The following is a 19969-nucleotide window of genomic DNA, read 5'->3' on the forward strand; positions in this document are numbered from 1 at the left end:
GGGAATCTGAACTCAGGTCTTCCTATTGGCCCAGCCAGCATTTTACCAACCGAACCATCCCTCTAGCCTGACCTTGAACCCCTTCTTATTGTTGTTTGGGAAGGTTGGAGTTTCACTTTGTTTTGTTTTTGAGACAAGGTTTATCTGTGTATCTGGCCAGAATCTCACAGAGGTCTCCCTGCCTCTATCTCCCAAGTTCTGTGATTGATGGCATCAACCACCACACCCAGCTTCTGACACTGAACTCTTGTTCCTGTTGCCTCCACCTCCCAGATGCTAAGATGTGTTCTGCCATGCCCTTAACGCAGTGCTAGTAATCAGGGCCTAGGGCTTCATGTATGCAAGGCTAGCACTCTACTAAACTAAGCTACACCCCCAACCCCCACTCCACATCATATCTTATCAAATGTTCTTAATTGACAGTCTTTCCCTTTCGGCCAGCTTACATCAATCCCTGGGACCCACATTGTTTTAACAGGAGCTGTACACCTAATTTGAACCCCTTATGTATATCAATGGCTCATTGTACCAGCTACAATTAATACCCTTGGAGTTAGCAAAATTGAAGGACCGATTGCAAGAGTCCCTCCTCACTCCTTTCTCAAGGATAGTCCCTAACCAGCCATCATTATCTTGGGCCTTCGTTAGAAGGAATGGGGATACAGCTCAGTGGTAGAGGATGTGCTTAGCAATGTCCTGGTTTAAACTCCACCCTCTCAAATACACACACACTCATTATCTCACAGACCATGTGCAATTCCTGCTCCTCCCTGATTGGCAGGCTTCGGTTCCCTCCAAGACCACAGGATTATCCAAACAAGCCAACCACATCCTTCCGAAGGGAGCAAAGGGCATCCCACCCTCTTGTTACAACACTTGCCTTCTGCAGCCCCTTACAATTCGCTCTTCCTGAGCGCGACCCGCTCTGGCCCTGTGTGGACGAGTCCCTCAGAGTGAGCACAAGTAACTGATAAACTGCTGTTGGCTCTCATTCATCCAGGAGCAACGGTTGTGCTATACTTGTCACTCACTATCACAGGAAGACAAGGAGCTCTCTCTCCAACAGGGTGCATAGGAAAGAAGTAATTGAAGCAACCAGTTCAATTTCTTTTAAATTTTTATTTTATATGCATGAGTTTTCGTTTACACACATTTTCTGGGTATGCATTCAATGCCTTTAATCGCCACACGAGGAAGACAGAGACAGACAGGTGTCTGTGGTTTGAGGCCAGTCTGGCCAGTTCCAGGCCAACGAGAGCTACACAGTAAGACTGTGCATCAGAAGCAAACACGAAAAATCATGTGAATTTGAGAAACTAAAAAATCCTAAGAGAGAATTCATCTTCCCCAGGGATGAGCCCAAGTGTTCAACACTGATATCATACACTCACAAGCAACACTAACTGGACTTAGCAGGTTGTATTTATATATTTGTGAGTTTATATACATAAATAACAACAATTAAATATAAAGAGGCTATAAATCTGGGGGAAAGGGAAGAATTGGAGGGAAGGATAGAAAGAATATAAATGTGTGTGTGTGTGTGTGTGTGTGTGTGTGTGTGTGTGTGTGTGTGTGTTTTGAGGTTTTTTTGTTTTTGAAATAGGGTTTCTCTGTGCTGGCTGACCTGGAACTAGTTCTTATAGACCAGGCTGGCCTTAAACTTGGAGATCTGCCTTCCTCTGCCTCTCGGAGCTACATACCACCACTGCCTGACTGTTTTGTTTTGTTTTCTTTTTAATGTGAATTTAGGGGGAGCTGGAGAGGTGGCTCAGCAGCTGGGAGCTCTAGCTACTCTTCAGAGGACCCAGGTTCAATTCCCAGCACCTACATGGCAGCTTACAACTGTCTGTAACTACTGTTTTAGGAGATCTCACACTGCCACACAAGATATACATGCAGCCAAACACCACTGTACATAATATATAAATATATAAATAAATGTGACTGTGGGGGCCCGAGAAATGTCTCAGCAGTTGAGATGTACTGTTCCTGGAAGAGGCTTGAGTTTGTTTCCCAGAACCCATGTTGAGCAGCTCACAACTCCTGTAACACCAGCTTCAGGAGAATCTCAGACCTCTGACCCTTGTTTGAACCTTTGCACACACTGTCTGTACTGGCTGGTTTTGTGTGTCAACTTAACACAAGCTGTAGTTATCACAGAGAAAGGAGCCTCCCTTGAGGAAAAGCCTCCATGAGATCCAGCTGTAAGGTACTTTCTCAACTAGTGATCAAGGGTAGGAGGGCCCATTGTGGGTGGTGCTGTCCCTAGGCTGGTGGTCCTGGGTTCTATAAGAGAGCAAGCTGAGCAAGCCAGGCGAAGCAAGTCAATAAGTAACATCTCTCCATGGCTTCTGCATCAGCTCCTGCCTCCAGGTTCCTACCCTATGTGAGTTCCAGTCCTGACTTCCTTTGGTGATGAACAGCAATGTGAAAGTGTAAGCTGAATAAACCCTTTCCTCCCCAACTTCTTCTTGATCATGATGTTTGTGTAGGAATAGAAACCCTAACACAAACACACCCACACACACCATAAAGAACACAAAATTTAGGACTCTGACAGACATAGGTTGAAAGTCTTACTTTGCCATTTACTAGGTGTACACTGTACTAAGCCTTTCACATCTATAGCATTTTTAAAAAATTGTTTTATGTTCATGAGTGTTTTGCCTGTGAGTGTGTATGTTTGTCATGTATGTTCACCATACCCATGCTTGGTGCCCACAGAGGACAGAGTAATGGATATTTGGGAGCCACCATGTGGGTGCTAGAAACAAAACTGGGATCTCTGACAGAAGAACCAGTGTTAACTTGAGCCCTCTCTTGGGGCCTATAACTCTGTACTTTCTACAGATGTAAAACAAAGTTAATCACATTTATCACCTCAAAAGGTTGTCATAAGTATTCAGTGTTGTGATGGTCTATGCTCCCTAGTAGCACAGAACCCCGCAGAGGTGGGGTTCAGTGAAAGTAGATTTACTGCCTTCTCCTAAGGAATCTTAAAGTGGCCTTGCCCGAAGAATCTGAAAGGATTAATCAGCACTGGCCTCCGGGAAAGTCTGACGGGCAGACAGATTTTTAAATATAGGTGCATCAAAAATGGTAGGGCCCATAGTAGCCACATATGTGACCCCCGTAAAGGATTCTTGTGAGAATCAAATGAGTCCAGGTATGCCAACCACTCAGCACAGTGCGAGCACCCAGGGATCACTATGTAAGTACGAGCTGTGACCATCGTATACTGGTATTATCTGTGTTCTCATAGGCTCTTATAGGCATTCGGTCTCATCAGTATCCACTCGGACTAGATTTTGCGTTTGTGATTTTTAAATACTTTTGTGCCCATTAGTCACCAGACCTGACTATATAATGAGGTTCTACTGTAATGTTGCATCTAAAAAATTTTTAATTAAAAGAAATCTTGCCTACTAGATTCTTTCTACTAGAAAATGTGTCCTGTCATTTTTGGAGGATACGTGTAAGATTCCCTTCCAGTTTCCACTAAGGTTTGAAACATTTTGGGTCACGAGCTGTCACTCTTGTCATGTGGCCAAATGGTGCTTAGGAGTTTGTATCTGACACCTTATAAGTTTGCTTTTTTCCTTTTTTTAAAATCAGGTTTGTTTTTCAAACTATATTAAACCTTTAAGATGGAAAAAAATCTGATGTGCATACGTCCACATATGTGCATATGCCTATGTACCGGGTGTGTGAAGGTCAGAGGTTAGCACCAAGCTTCTTCCTCGTTTCTCTACCTTCTTTTGAGATGGGGTCTCTCTGAAACTGAAGCTCACTTGCTTGGTTATACTGGCTGTCCAAGTCCCATAATCCTCCTGTCTCTGCTGCCTCAGCTTTGAAACTACGAGCATACACCACCTCGCTGCCTCTTCGTATGGGAGCCTGGGATTGACCTCAGGTCCTTCTGTCCTATGTGTTTTACTGCCTGGCATCAGTTACTGCAGCTCCGGAGTGATCCAGACCTCAGGCCCCCACTGGCCCCTGCACTTTGCTTTTGCGCCCTTGCCTTTGTTCTCATTTTGAGACAGGGTGTCACTATGCAGCCTACGTTGGCCTTGAATCCATGCTCCTCCTGCCTCTGCCTCCCAAGCACTAGGATTTCAGGCATGGACTGTCATGTCTGTCTGTTTGCTGGTATTTAAAGGAAAATCTCCTCAGGTGACACTCTCAAGGGACTTCACTGTTCGTGGTAACTGGTCTCACTGTCAACAGTTGCTGAGCCTTCGAAAGGACCTGTCCTGCATCTGGACAGAGAAACAGTGAGAAATTTGGAGGAGCTCCTGTGTGTCTAGGTTCTCTGTAGATACTTCAGCACAGAATTAGGTGTGAACTGTGTGCACTTTGGAAAGGAATGAGCTGGCCTCTGTAAAGCCAAGTAAGTGCCGCATTGTTCTGTGAGTCCAATTCCTGTTCCCTGAGGTTGTTTGGGGCTGGACTGACCTTCTGAACTGGATTTCTTTTCAGATGGGTGTATTTTTCCTTATTGCAAATTTCCTCCAATTCATCAGCAGAAATTATAGCCACTTTTCTGGGAGCTTATGACCCTGGTTTGGACAGCTTATGAACCTCCCTTTCAACAGCGCCTTTTTCACATTCTTGGTGGCACCGCTGCCCTCCTCTGCGATGTCACTTGAGCCCTCTACCACCATTTCTGTGCCCTTCCGCTGTGGACTACTTCCTTGGGGTCACTGTGTTCTCCTGTAGGGAAACCAAAACAAACAAACAACTTGAGGTATTAGCTTTACCGTTCATGAACAACCCCTGGACCTTTTGATTTGAGTGCAAGTCACACTACACTGCTGTATTTCCCACCCCATAAGGATTGCCACGGCATCTCACACAATCTACATCGCATGAGTTTTGTTTCTTTGAGATGAGTCTCATATAGACCAGGCTTGACCTTGAACTCCTGATCCTCTGGTCTCCACCTCCCACGAGGATTGCATTCAGATAGGCATTAGCAAGCCCAGATTTCATCCTGGGTAATATGGGTCAGGGTCAGGTCTCTTATAAAAGAAACTAATTGCTACTTTAGACAACTAACTTCTTTCTAGATTTTCCTAACCACCCTTTATAATCATTCATTTATCTGTTTCACCTAAGCCCAATTACAGAGGTGTAAACACTGCAGCAATGAATTAAACATGAAAAGCAGGCAACGAAGTATAAAAACAAGATCCAAGCCTGGTGGTGGGGTATGCCTTTAGTCCCAACACTAGGGAGGCAGAGGCAGGCAGGTCTACAGGAGTTCAAAACCAGCCTGGTCTACAAAGTGAATTCCAAGACACCCAGGGCTACACAAAGAAACTGTCTCAAACAAAATGGGAGCGGGGGGTGGGGGGGTGGGGGGGACTCAAGTCAGGAAGTCTGTGTCTAAAAGGTAGTTCAGCTGGTAAAGTGCTCACCTAGCGTGCAGAAGCCCTGGGTTTAACCCTCCATACCCCATAAAATAGGCATGGTGATGTATGTGTAATCTCAACAGTCTGGGGTACTAAGATTTCAAAGCCGCACCAGACGTAATCCCAGCTAAGCAACAGACTCTCCAATTTGAGACTTAGCATGGTTACATACAGAATTCTAGACCAGCTTGGAACAATTTATCAAAATCATGTTGTTGTTGTTGTTGTTGTTGTTGTTTTTAAAGCCTCAAGTCCATGAGGTAACTTAGCAGGCAAAAGCACTAGCAAACCCACAGCAAAAAGAGGACCAATTCCCCAAAGTTGTCCTCTGGCCTCTACACATACACACACACACTGAAGAATGTGCACGCCCTTACTCACACACATATATATAGTACACATACAATGATAATATTTTCTAAAAAGCAAAAGTCATTCCTGCCAGAAATGGTGGTGTACACTTTTGATCCCAATACTTGGGAGGCAGAGGCAGGTGGACCTCTATAAGTTCAAGGCAAGCCTAGTCTACAGAGTGAGTTCCAGGACAGCCTATCTTCATTAGGTTTCTATTCCTGCACAAACATCATGACCAAGAAGCAAGTTGGGGAGGAAAGGGTTTATTCAGCTTACACTTCCACATTGCTGTTCATCACCAAAGGAAGTCAGGACTGGAACTCAAGCAGGTCAGGAAGCAGGAGCTGATGCAGAGGCCATGGAGGGATGTTACTTACTGGCTTGCCTCCCCTGGCTTGCTCAGCTTGCTTTCTTATAGAACTCAGGACTACCAGCCCAGGGACAGCCCCATCCACAATGGGCTAGGCAATCCCCCCTTGATCATTAGTTGAGAAAATGCCTTACAGTTGGGTCTCATGGAGGCTTTTCCTCAACTGAGGCTCCTTTCTCTGTGATAACTCCAGCTTGTGTCAAGTTGACACACAAAACTAGCCAGTACACAGCCCAAGGCTATTTCACTTAGAAACCCTGTCTCAAAACACACACACACACACACACACACACACACACACCACACCACACACACACACACATTTCTGACCTGTGTATGTAGAAGCTTGTCTAATTAGCATATGTGACTCCTGAGGCTCAATGCCCAGTACTTTAAAAAATGTCCATTACCCTAAAATTCCTGAATGTTCTACTCTGTCCCTCCCTCCCTCCCCTAAGCCCTGGGGTTTTTTGGTTTGTTTTTTTTTTTTTTTTTTTTTTTTTTTTTTTTTTAGCCTAGAATGACATTCAGTTAGAGTGTGCTGAACATTCTGGCCTAGCAAAGACTACAGTGTTGGATCACAGTGTGGATAGATTTCTTCTATCCACTATCAAATCTCAAATCCCATCTTTCTCACTGAAACCTAACTTAACTCCTTCCCATCGTGGCCTTCAGTTTAAATCTCATGATGCAATCCAGGATGCACTGTTTCCAACTTGAGTGGAAAAAAAATTCAGTTTAGCAGAGAAAATAAATTTCTATCAGCAAACTCAGAGGGAAGAGGTCTTTACCTGTGAACCATCACACTGGCCTTACACTTTTTTTAAATAAAAAGATTTTCAAAAGTCTGTTACCAATTTTAGAAATTTCAAAAAAACAAACTAAGATGTTCAAAATTGTGTTACTAAAAATAGGTTTGACCCTTGGTATTTGTGTAATGAATCCGCCAGAGCAGAGAAGGTTTCACCCACTGAAGATACAGTGGGGCTAACTCATCTGCAGTCTTTCATTTAATTGGTTAAACGCTTCCAGATGGAGAACACTGGAAGCGGAATAATGGCTCTGAGCCCTTGGAATTGCCAGTAAGTGCAACAATATGTTACATGTAACAAGAAGTGTCCTTTGTCTTTCCCTTCACCTAGCAAACGAGGAAGTCAGCACTTGGAAATAGCTTTCTGGTTTGGCCACTGAGAAAGATCAGCTCTCATTTTATCCTGTCCAGTGCTTGCTCTTCCCCTCAATAAGCACTAGAGATAAAAATCAGGCAGACCCTGCCCTCGTAGAGCAAAATGTCACAAATGTCACAGGGGTTGCCTGTCTCGAATGGCATATGGTAGAGGCCGGATAATAATCTGTTGGGTCAATGGAGTAAATGAAGAAGGAGTTACATTCATAAAGCTCAGAGCAGAAGAGGGAGCATGGGCCCTCCAGCTGTGGGCAAGAGAACTTTACCAGGCAAGAGTGAGTAAGAATTCCAGATGCAGAAAACGGTGCTTACAGAGATCGTACCATGTATTTAGACAAGAGCTAGTAATTGGGTGTGGCTACAGAGTGATGTGTGTATGGTAGAAAGTGGGGAGGCCACAAAGACAGGGTGTGGGTTCACATGAGGGGACCCTGGAAGCCAGCTCTGTTTAGGTTTGATCCTTTAGCGTGTGGTCGTCTTAGCGAGAGATAACACAAGCCATAGCCTCCTCGGATGCATGGAGGGAGAAAGGGAAGGTGGCAGGGAAGGCGAAATGCCTCACTGGTGCCAAGCACTGATTTAGATCCTCTGCAGATGTATGGCAAGCCTCATTTAATCCCGTACTGTTCCCACTGGCCGCATAATGTCGCCTTTGTTTTCAGAGGAGGAAACTCGTATTACTTGTGCAGTTGTCCTCAGATCATACAGCTCATAACAGACATGGCTGGGATTTGAAACTCGTTACTAAAAAAAAAAAAAAAAAAAAAAAAAATCTCGTTAGAGAATAGAAATCCCACCGAACTTGTACGTGACTAGCGGGAAATACACAGCGGAGGGTTGGAGAAAGTGAGTGAGTGATCAAGGAAGGCAAAGCGGCAGTGCACAAAAGGATATTTACAGCGAGGGAGCTGCGGCAGAGGAAGTGGAAAGATAATCATAGAAAACCACAACACGTGTTTTTTAAATGCAAAGCCCCAGGGAAGAGAGAGCCAGGATATGACTCTGCCGCTCACACAGGCATCCTTAGCATTTGGTATCACTACTCTTCTTCTTCTTCTTCTTCTTCTTCTTCTTCTTCTTCTTCTTCTTCTTCTTCTTCTTCTTCTTCTTCTTCTTCTTCTTCTTCTTCTGCGGCTGCTGCTGCTGCTGCTGCTGCTGCTTCTCCTTCTTCTTCTTCTTGACTTTGTTGAGAGTAACAAAGACCCAGCTCATGATCTTGCAAGTTCAATGCTCTAATCAGAAACAGATGGTGCCCAGTTTCCTAGAAACTGCAGAATTCTGAGGACAACACCCACTCTGCCCCACACCACTGATTTCAGTTCCTTCATAGACAGTGACACAAGGCTACACGATGTGCTTGCTTAGCACTGCACTGGAACACCTGTCCTCCTAGCGAGGCCATCTTTTAAAGGTTACTTTTTCCAGGGCAGCAAGCTGGCTCAGGGAGTAAAGGTTCCTGCTGGCAAATTTGACAACTAAGTTCCATCCTTGGGAACTACATGCTGGAAGGACAAAACCAACTCCCATAGCTGTCCACTAACCTGTTCGTGTATGTAGGGTTATACATGTGTACACGTGCACAGAAATATGTTTTAAAAGTTCTCCATGCCAGTGTATGTCTTTCTAATTTCAAAAATAATTCCTAAGCTGAGCATGATAGCAGGCACTTTTAGTTCTAGCACTCGGGAAGCAGAGGCAGGAGAATGTCTGTGGGTTCAGGCCAACCTGGACTACATAGCAAGTTCTTCAACAGCAAAACTTATGTAATAAGACCGCTGTGTCCAAATAAACAAGAAAATAAAAATATTTTAAATCCTTTTTATTGTTAAATACTAAATATCACTGGGTATGTAGCTCAGTGTAGAGGCCATTCCAAAACAAGGAAAATTCAAGAAACTCTCACTGACTTGAGGAACCTAAGGATACATATCTGGGCACCACATGTAACTGAGTATTGTGGATAGAATCCTGGAACAAAAACGACCATTATGTTAAAAAGTATACAAGGTCCAGTGAGATGGCCCAATGGGCAAAAACACTTGTGCAAACCTAACAAAATGAGTTCAATCCCCAGAAACCAAAGCACAAGGAGAAAACTGACTCCTAAAAGTTGTTCTCCAACCTTGGCATGCACACACATACACACACACACACACACACACACACACACACACACACACACACACACACATGAACGTCAGTTTTGAGGGTGAATGCTTGTAATTCTAGTATTCCAGAGGTGACTCAAGGCTAGCCTAGGCTAAACACAGAGAGACTGTGACTTGGGGTGGGAAGAAAAGAAAGAAAAAGTATACTTGGAGGAAGTATACTGGAAAGTTTTATGTTAACTTAACACGGGGCCAAAGACATCTGAGAGGAAGGAATCTCAATTAACAAAATGTCTCTAATAAAGATCTGACTGTAGGTAGCTGGGCATGGTAGTGCACACCTTTAATACCAGGCATTTGGGAGGCAGAGGCAAGCATAACTCTGTGAGTTCAAGACCAACTTTGTCTACATAGTGAGTTCCAGGACAATCAGAGAAAAATAGTGAGACACTGTCTCAAAACAAAAACAACAAACAAAAAACATCTGCTCTAGGTCATTTAATTAATAGTGATTGATGGGGGAGGGCACAGCCCACCTCGGGTGATGCCATTCCTGGGCTGGTGGTCCTGAAGAAAGCAGGCTGAGCAAGTCATGAGGAACAAGCCAGTAAGCAGCACCCTCCATGGCCTCTGCATCAGCTCCTGCCTCCAGGTTCCTGCCTGTCAGCATTCCTGCCCTGACTTCCTCTGATGATGAACAGTGGGGATGAAACAGAAGCCAAACAAACCCTTTCCTCCCCAGGTTGCTTTGGTCACGGTGTTTCAGCATCGCGATAGTAACCCTAACTGGGATAGAGCTTGTTTTAGAGACAAGGTCTTGCCATCTACATAGCTCTGGTTAGCCTAGAATTCAGAATTTAGACCAGGCTAGCCTCAAACTCATAGAGATCTGCCTGCCTCTGCCTCCTGAGTTCTGGGAATAAAGAAATGTGCCTCCTCACCACACTAAGTATGCGCTTAAGTTAATAGTACGTTAACAGCGGTTCATTCATTTTGACAATTACTGATATCTGTCAATCACAGCAAAGTAAAGGTTTACTTACAAAATGAACCTCTGTGTCTACAAAACAATGCCTCTGACTGTTTCTTTGAAATAAAACCCTGAGGATGAGATGTCTTAGTCAAACTACGGAAACATTTTTCTCCACCAGACAATATTCATTTTTAAAGTATTATTGTAATGAGATGTGTATCTACGTTAGTTTATGTACACCGCATATATGTAGGAGCCCAAGGAAGCCAGAAGAGGACATTGTCTCCCCATAGAACTGGTGTTATAGCAGTTCTGGGCTGCCATGTAGGTGCTGGGAACTAAGCCTGGATCCTGTGCAGAACAGTGAGTGGTTTAACATCTAAGCCTTCTCTTTAGCCTTTGTTTCTAAGTATGTTTTGAAAATGGGTTCAGACCCAGCTAAGGATAGTTTGGGTAAATACATAGCAAAGCCTTTTACCATCTCTCAGCTATTTCTTGCCAATCAAGAAAATTCAGAGCTCATAGCTAGGCATCGTGGTACATGCCTGCAGTCCAATACTCTGGAGATGGAAACAGAAGGATCAGGAATTCAAGGTATTTAAAAGGTCATAATAACTTTGAGCTTCGCCTGGGCTACATGACACCTTGTCTCAAAGAAAGATCAGAATTTCAGCACTTACCTTCTGCTCTCCTCACAAGGATCTTGGAGAATCGAAGGAATATAGGAAGCTTCAGACATGAATGCCATCCGAGAAAAGGTCATTTGAATGAGAACAAAGAGAGCATTTTTCTGCTAAGTGGTCTCTCTTATCCCAAGAAAGTTCGTTTCCTTGCTTGTATGGTCTCTAGACAAGGAAAACACCAGACTTGGCATCAGTAAGGAAGACAAGGGCAATAGAAAGGAAGGGAGAGAATTGTTAGACTTCTTGGCTAGGTTTCAGAAACAAATACTTCCCGAGCCTGGCATTGTCAGGCCAGCATCGGGGCAAGCCCAAGAAGACAGACAAGGAACATTATCGTTACTGACTTGGCTCCACACGCTGTTACTCAGGAGAAATCGGTGCGTAAGCAGGGTCCTGGAGGGTGCTAGAGAAACATAACAATCACTGGGTGTGGACCTGTGGTTGCCAGGTCTGAAATTTCAGTTATATATATTTTGACTTATTTAATTTCCAGACATTCTTGCAGGAGTGACGAAGGCTAGCTAACACAAAACAAAAAGCCTAGGATTCAGAAGAGCTTTGTCCCTGACCTCCAGCCCAAGCCTCGACCCTGCTCAGGCTGCTGACACCAGGCTCCAGTGTATGAGGAAGCAGCTTATTTTATTTGCCTGGTGACTCTTTTGGCACCTGCATACAAATGAAACATGGCGGATAAAATAAGGAAGGAGTAATGCTTCTAAAAATTCTATTTTTAGGGGGCTGGAGAGATGGTTCGGCGGTTAAGAGCGCCCTACTGCTCTTCCAGAGGTTCTGAGTTCAATTACCAGCAACCACATGGTGGCTCACAACCATCTGTAAAGAGATCCAATGCCCTCTTCTGGTGTGTCTGAAGACAGCTACAGTGTACTTATATATAATAAATGAATAAATCTTTTAAAAAAATTCTATTTTTATGATTTGAACCTTTTTACCCTTTACCCTTTGAAGGAATGAGCAGAAAGGGTTTTTTTTGCTTTATTTTGTTTTGTTTTGTTTTTTGGCAGAGGAGGGCTTTGGTTTTCAAGACAGGGTTTCAATGTGTAGCCTTGGCTGTCCTAGAACTTGCTCTATAGACTAGGCTGGCCTTGAACTCACAAGAGATACACCTGCCTCTGCTTCCCAAATGCTGGGATTAAATGCATGTGTCACCCCCACCCAGAAAGCAGAGGGTTTTAAAAAACTTTCCAGAGCAGATGAGTAGAGAAAAATTACTAAACAGATTGGGAAATATCTCCACTGACATTTATTATCATTACTACTTTGCAGATTAAGACACGAGGGTATGACATGTTGGCACAGCAACAAAGAAATGACAACCCTGAAAGTGAGGATAGGTCAAGATGGGAACACTCTAATCCCCCACTCAGGAAGCAGAGGCAGGCAGGTCTGAGAGTTCAAGGCCAGCCTGGCCTACACAATAAGACCCAAGTCAGTCAGAGCTAAACAGTGAGACCCTGTCTCAAAGAAGAAAGAAAGAATAAAATAAAATGAAATGAAAGGAGACTATTTTAAAAATATTTTGTTTTTGAGGCGGGGTCTCATTGTGTAGAGTAGCCTCTTGCCTCTGACTGGTGCTGGGATTGCAGTTGTGCATAAAACTACCACCATACATTGATTGAAATAAAAAGTATTGTTGGACTCATCCTGGACTAGTAGCAAGATGAGAGAGAGAGAGAGAGAGAGAGAGAGAGAGAGAGAGAGAGAGAGAGAGAGAGAGAGGAGTTGTAAATGAGTTTTTTTTCCTAAATTGCTCTTTTCTTTTTTTCTTTAAGATTTTTTTTTCTTTTTTTTTTTTTCCGGAGCTGGGGACCAAACCCAGGGCCTTGCGCTTGCTAGCCAAGTGCTCTACCGCTGAGCTAAATCCCCAACCCCAAGATTTTATTTTTTATATATGTGTATTTTGCCTGCATATGTGCATGTGCACCATGTGCGTGTCTGGTGCCCTTAGAAGTTAAAAGAGGGTGTCAATCCTCTAGAACTGGCATTACCAGTGGTAATTGGGAATTGACCCTGGGTACCACGACTAACTACTATTGCTCCATGCCTGTATGAATTTTTATCTTCCTTGGTTGGTTGGTTGGTTGGTTGGTTGACTGGCTGGTTTAATACAAGGTCTCTCACCTCATAGCCCTAGATAGCCTGAGTCTTGCTATATGGACCATACTTGTCTCAAACTCACAGAGATTTACCTGCCTCTGCCCCCCAAATGCTGAGATTAAAGAGTGAACCACTTTTCTCCAGTTGAATTGTTTTATGTGTCGGGGGTGGGGGTATGTGTGTGCAAGTTCACACATGTATCAAAATGATGTATGGACGTCAGAGAACACCTTTTTTTTTTTTTTTTTGGTTCTTTTTTTCAGAGCTGGGGACCGAACCCAGGGCCTTGCGCTTCCTAGGCAAGCGCTCTACCACTGAGCTAGATCCCCAACCCCAGAGAACACCTTTCTTGATTGGCTCTTCTTCCACCATGAATTCCCAAGATCAGACTCAGTTTATCTAGCCTGCACTGCAAGCATCCTCACCCATTGAGCTATCTCCCTGGTTACTTTTATTTTGTTCTTTGAGATCAATATTAGTCATAGTTCAGTAACTGCTTAGTTAATAACATTAAGGCTACCTATACATCTTCCTTCTTACTTAATTTTTACTTATTTATTTATTTACCTAATGATTTTTCAAGACAGAGTTTCTCTGTGTAGCCCGGACTGTCCTGGAACTTGATCTGTAGACCAAGCTGACCTGGAACTCAAGAGACCCGCCTTCCTTTCTTCTGGCGTGCTGGGATTAAAGGCGTGTGCCAGCACTGCCTGGCTCGAATCGTGCTTCTTGTTGGTGCTTTCGGCCTTACGTGCTACTCTCAAGAATGGATGGTAAATGCCTTACACTCAACTGATAGATCCTGTCTAACTTGGACACTCAATGAGAAAGGACTCCCAAAACTCACCAGAAAGGCAAACAAGGGTGGGAAAAACTACAAGGCTCCTGCCCCTCTAGGAAAGGCTTACACAAGTGCTTACGCTTTTATATGTCATCACTACATTAGTGTCAGGTCAATTTCCACATACACCAGAGCTGGCTTTGATAAGCAAAGCCATCTCAGGGAACTCAAGAAACATTTTTTTCCTGATTCTGTGGATTACATTATTATACCATATTTAAAACAAAACAAACAGAACAAACCAGGGTCTTATGTAGACCTTGCTGTCTTAGAACACACAATATAGACCAGGCTGGCCTTGAACTCAGAGAGATCCACCTGCCTCTACCTCCTGAGGGCTGCACCACTTTGTCCAGTCTACGTGAACTGATTTTGTAAATATGTAAAAGTAACATTCCAATATCCCTTGGACCCCTCCAACTCTCAGAAGTTCTTCTCCCACTTTTCTTCCTTAATAAATTCATGTTCACTCTGCTTACTCCAAAAATTAAAATAAATCAATTAATTGTGGAACAATGTGAAACATATTGAAATTTGTGGAAAATGTTATATGAAAAGTGAAAAAGAAGTCAGGACGAAAACAGAAGTGAAAGCAGTGACATACTTCATTTCTTCTACAATTTCTCTTTTTTAAAAGAAGTTCCCTTTGCAGGGTTATGCACTAGGGGTTTCCTGGGGAGAACTGAAAAACTCTAGACTCCATGTCAGAGCAGTTAGTGCACCTACAATGTCAGCCTGACTACTCCAACACGTAACTTTCTAGTGACCTCTACTCTCTTTAAACAAGGTTCTACCAGGCAGTGATGGCACCTTTAATCCCAGCACTTGGGAGGCAGAGGCAGGATGATCTCTGAATTCAAGGCCAGCCTGATCTACAGAGTGAGTTCAAGGACATACATAGCTACACAGAGAAAGTCTGTCTAGAAAAAACAAAACAAAAAAATTGTTCTCCCAGTTCACCCGTTTAGGCTTTCCATAATGAGGTCAAATCTACTTTAATAAAAATGTATTTATTTTTATGTGTATGTGCTTTAGTCAATGCACGTGTACCACATGTGTTCAGAAAACCCAGGAGGCCAGAAGAGGGCACTGGGTCCCCTGGGACTACAGTCATAGGCATTTGTGAGCCACTACGTGGGCTCTGGGAGCCGAAGCTGGGCCCTGTCATAACTCTCAGCCCCTCTAATATATTTAATTTTTAAGAACTATTTATAAAGACTTGATTTTTTTAAAAATTATAGGGTCTCATAGAGCCTAAGTTGGCCTCAAACTCATTATGTGGTCAGGCTGTCTTTGAAATCCTGATCTTCTGGCCTCTTCATCTCCCATCATACCCTGACAAAATGAAGCTCACGTGCGGAGGTCAGAGGAGGACTCGGACCTCACAAGACCTCGTCTCAAAAATACAATCCAACCAAACAAAAAAACCACAAAACAGTAAATAGTAATAATGACAACAGTAGCCAGGGCTTAAGCATAGAAAGCAGGAATGCCACCACTGAGCCACTCCCTAGTCCCTACACTAGGACTTAGTTTTTGGACTCAGTAGTTAAGAGCACTGGCTCCTCTTCCAGACGACCCAGGTTTGACTCCCAGAACCTACGTGGGAACTCACAAATGTCTGTAACTCCAGTTCCAGGGGATCTGATGCCCTCTTGTGGATTCTTTGGCCAGCAGGCACATACAGCAGACACTACAAGCAAAACACCCATAAATAAATAAATGTCAATAAAAACTTACTATTATGGGGCTGTAGAGATGACTCAGCAGTTAGGCACCCTCAGTGCTCTTACAGAGTACTTGAGTTTCAATCCCAGCATCCATATGGTATCTCACGACTGCCTGTAACTCCAATTCCAAGAGATCCAATTCCCTCTTCTGACCTAAGGTACCAGACAAGCATGTGGTCCACATGTACACATGCAGGAATTTACACATACACATACAATAAAAAGGAATGAATGTTTAGAATTATAAATTATATAGTAAAATATATTAATTACAAATTATTATGCCATGACTCGCATGTGGAGGTCAGAGGACGATTTTAAGAGTCAGTCAATTCTCTTTTTTGAGCCTTTACATGGATTTTGAGGTATGAACTTGGGCCATCAGGCCTACATAGTAGGCATTTTACCTGCAGGGTCATTTCATATTCATATGTAAAACCTACAGTAGGAATTCATAGCAGGGCATGGTGGCTCACGCCTTTAATCCTGATACGGGGAAGCACAGATAGGTAAATCTGAGTTTGAGGCCAGACTGATGTATGTTGTGAGTTTCAGGGAGTTAGAGCTGCACACTGAGACCTGGGTAAATAAACAAACAAGGAAAAAAAAGAATTTATTTAGTTCTTTCAGCACTGAGCTGTAAGGAAAGACAGTTAATGTTAATCCAAACTGTTCAGGAGGAAAGGAAACATCTTTAGACCATGACCCAGGCTTCTCAGACACTGCTTGCCTGGTTCTCTCCTGTGATAGTCCAGCTATACCTTTACTATCTTGTGTAGTAATTACCACATCTTACCATTAGCTCTACTTTCCCCCTTTGAAACCCCATTAAACGGAGAGAAACTCAAAAGCAGAAAACCTGACATTTTTGTAGTGTTTAAGAATATTTTAGTTGGGCGGTAGTGACAAACCTTTAATCCGCACTTGAGAGGCAGAGGCAGGTGGATCTCCGAGTTTGAGGCTAGCCTGGTCTACTGAGGGAGTTCCAGGACAACCAGGGCTACACAGAGAAACCATGTCTCTAAAAACCAGAAAGACAAGGTATCTGGCTGCATAGCCTCTTTGGGAGTGATCATTATAACCCAGTGCCCAGCACACAGGGAGAAATGCAATCAAGACTGAAAAAGTAAGTGTGGGCTAAACCAACATGCTTCCAGGAACTGGAAATGAGTTACTATGATTAATAGAACAACATGTAGATAAAAGCCAGTATTTAAGACTCCAAAGAAATAGAAAAATAATAAGACTTTTGCACTGTGGCTAGATCTCCAGTCATTCCTGTTATCACTTTTGAAAGTCAATGGCCAAATGATAGAAAACCACATTCCTGGAACCCGAAATAAAGTAAATTACATAGAAAGTGCTCAGTGTGAAATAACACTAATTTCCATTGAAAAATTACCACCTAAAAAAGATACTAAGTTTGGGCAATGTAAAGTGTCGATGTTAACTTACTGCAATTCACCTTAAATTTACTATAACCTGGACCAAAGACAGCTCGAAGTCTGGAAAACATTGTATCTAAAGATTTATTCAGCCATAAACAAGAAGAAAATTGCATCATTTGGAGGGAAATGGTTACAATTAGAGATCATCATTACTAATAAAGGCAGACACACAAAACAAGTTCTGCCTGTTGGTTCTTACATGCAAAATCTAGATTTAAATATATGTATACATGGCATAAAAGGGGAGGGAGGACTTTATTCGGGAAGAGGAAGGGGAACAGTAAGAGGGGAAGGGAGGACAAGATTTGCTAACAAGAAGTGAATGTGACCACAGTAGATTAAAGTACATGTATGAAAATGTCACGTGATGTCCATCATTTGTAAAATGGATAACAATAAAAAGCAAACATACTGATAAAATCTTCTGTTTATGTCTGTGAGACAGGATCTGACGCAGCCTAGGCGGGCCTCAAACTTACTATGTTGCTGAGACTGGCCTATGACAGGTGTGTGCCACTACTCTCAGCTTCATTCATGTACCCCTATCACCCTCTTTTGCACCCCTCCCCATGAGCCCCTCCTTCTTCCCAAGTAGTTCCCCTTCTATTTTCATGTCTTTTCTATGAATGCAACCCACTGAGTTTAATTAGGGTTGCTTGAATAAGCATGGGAGGGAGGATTATAGGAACACTGGCAACTAACCAGTAAATACACTACTGAAGAAAATTACTCCTCTCTCAGAGCAGCCACTGACTTTACCGATGGTTCCTCAGGGAGGGATGGGGCCTCATCAGTCCAACCCCCACAACGGAATGTTGACAGGCCCTGTCTTTTGTGTAGGTAACCACAGCTATGATCTCATCAAAGCAGCCACCACATTGTATGTCCAGGAGGCAGTTTTTACAGCACTCCTCCCTGTTCATCTCTTACATTCCTTCTTATATTATAGATATTTTGAATATGTGAGGAAAATGACTCTTAACATCAAGTTCCCCAAAACATATTTCACTCATTCCATAGACTAGGCTAGCCGTAAACTCACAGAGATCTACCTGTATCTGCCTTCTGTGTGCTGAGGGTCAAGATGTGAGCCACTAAGCCCAACAACAGGTATTCTTTTTAAAAAGATTTTTAAAGGTGTGTGTGTGTGTGTGTGTGTGTGTGTGTGTGTGTGTACTCGCGAGCACACACAGGCAGAGATTTGCACACAGGAAAGCGCACCAGAAAACAGCCTTGCTAGGGGAGTGACGAACGCAGGATTAGACAGGGAAAATTGAACTGAAATTGACCAGATGGAAGCAAGGGACCAGGACCTTATACTTCATCTGGATTCACTAAAATGTGTCCACTGAATGCAGACATAATTCCCATTCACCAACTGTAGAACACAGGAGTTAGCAAGGCTTTAGGGGAGACTTGAAATCAGTGAGATTTAGAAGAGTAACAGTAAAAATGGAAAAATTAAAGATGCTAAAATGATCAGTTAACTGAAGGTTGAAGTAGGAAGGGTGTCTCTCTATAAGCTCAGACACAGTTCAATGTACAGAAACAGAAACATAAAGCTAGAATTGCTGGTAGTGGGAAACATGGTTGCAGGGCAAGTTGTCTTTTGTGGGGAGTAGTGGCATCAAGACAGTTTCTGTTTTGTGTAGCCCTGGCTGTCCTGGAATTCACTATAATCCAAGCTGCCCTTTAACTCACAGAAATCCACCTACCTCCTCCTCCTGAGTGCTGGGATTAAAGAGGTGGGCCCCCACACTTGGCTGCCTTTTGTTTGATTTGAGCCAGGGTTTCAGGCAGCCTCAGGCTGGCCTTGATCTTGACATAGATTGGAGGATAATCTTGAACTCCTGATTTACTTGCTTCCTAAAGTTGCTGCTGTGTACGACTATGCCCACTCAACCTGACTTCAGAGTAAGCTAAGTGAGAAAGATGTGGGCAGTTACAATCACGAAATATTCATCAAGGCCAAGGGAATTGTAATTGCTGGGGCAGGGGCAGAATTACGGAACTGCACAACGTTATGATTCTGATGAAGTTGCCAAGGAACGTGTTCAGTTGTAAGCCTGAAGTTGTAGTTTATTTATTTATTCATTGACAGACTATTTATTCATTGACAAAGTCTCAGTATCTAGGCCCAGCTGGCTTTGAATGATCAATCCACTTTCTTCAACCTCCAGAACACTAACCAATCCCAGAGAAAAATTAAAGAACAATTATTTGCACATTTGCAAATTGTACTGCATTTTGATAGCCTCAGAGGGTTGCAGCATTAATGTTTAATTTAATGCACCCGACCCGTGTCGATCCGGGTGGCAAGAGCCTGTAATTCCTAGTACTCGGGAGGTTGGGGCAGGAGGATAAGAGTTCAAGGCCCACCTGAGCTAAAAAGGGAGCTGCCATCTCAAAACATACATGTGTACGTGGGTATGTAAAAAAAAAAAAAAAGTCTCCCAAAAATGCTAACACAAAAGATCCCTCTCCCGTTCACTTTTCCCCCTTGTTTCGCTGATTGATGAAGAGGTTGGGTAACAACTTACAAGCCAACACTCTAACGGAGGGGAAGGTGACCGCTAGCTGCTAATGTGCCTGTCAGGCCTCTTCCCTCGCCGCCCGCCCCCGCCCGTTTTTCAAAATGAAAACACACACAGCCCCGCCCCTGCTCTAGGCGGTCGGGAAAGGGCGCCGCGGCCGCCGCCGGCTCCAAAATGACCGCTAGTGGAGGCATCTTCCTCCCGCTTCAG

At 43.4% G+C, this 19969-nt stretch overlaps 1 long non-coding RNA gene across 12 annotated transcripts; it reads right to left on the reverse strand.

Annotated features, from left to right (window-relative positions):
• Positions 1-1099: 1099 nt before the first annotated feature.
• Positions 1100-18052, reverse strand: LOC102555600 (uncharacterized). 12 transcript variants are annotated; one of them, XR_015684474.1, is made up of 5 exons: positions 17928-18052; positions 16185-16356; positions 15788-15930; positions 11089-11253; positions 3478-4716 (listed from the first exon to the last, which is right to left on the reverse strand). It is a non-coding gene; the product is annotated as an uncharacterized LOC102555600 (long non-coding RNA). The 12 variants fall into 12 exon arrangements; XR_015684475.1 differs by lacking the exon at positions 3478-4716 and adding an exon at positions 7636-8071 and having other exon boundaries at positions 17928-18050; XR_015684479.1 differs by lacking the exons at positions 3478-4716; positions 16185-16356 and adding exons at positions 7636-8071; positions 8341-8508 and having other exon boundaries at positions 17928-18005.
• Between the last annotated feature and the right edge of the window lie 1917 nt (positions 18053-19969).

Source organism: Rattus norvegicus, chromosome 3 (genome assembly GCF_021556685.1).
Source record: "Rattus norvegicus strain SHRSP/BbbUtx chromosome 3, alternate assembly SHRSP_T2T, whole genome shotgun sequence".
Taxonomy (NCBI): domain Eukaryota; kingdom Metazoa; phylum Chordata; class Mammalia; order Rodentia; family Muridae; genus Rattus; species Rattus norvegicus.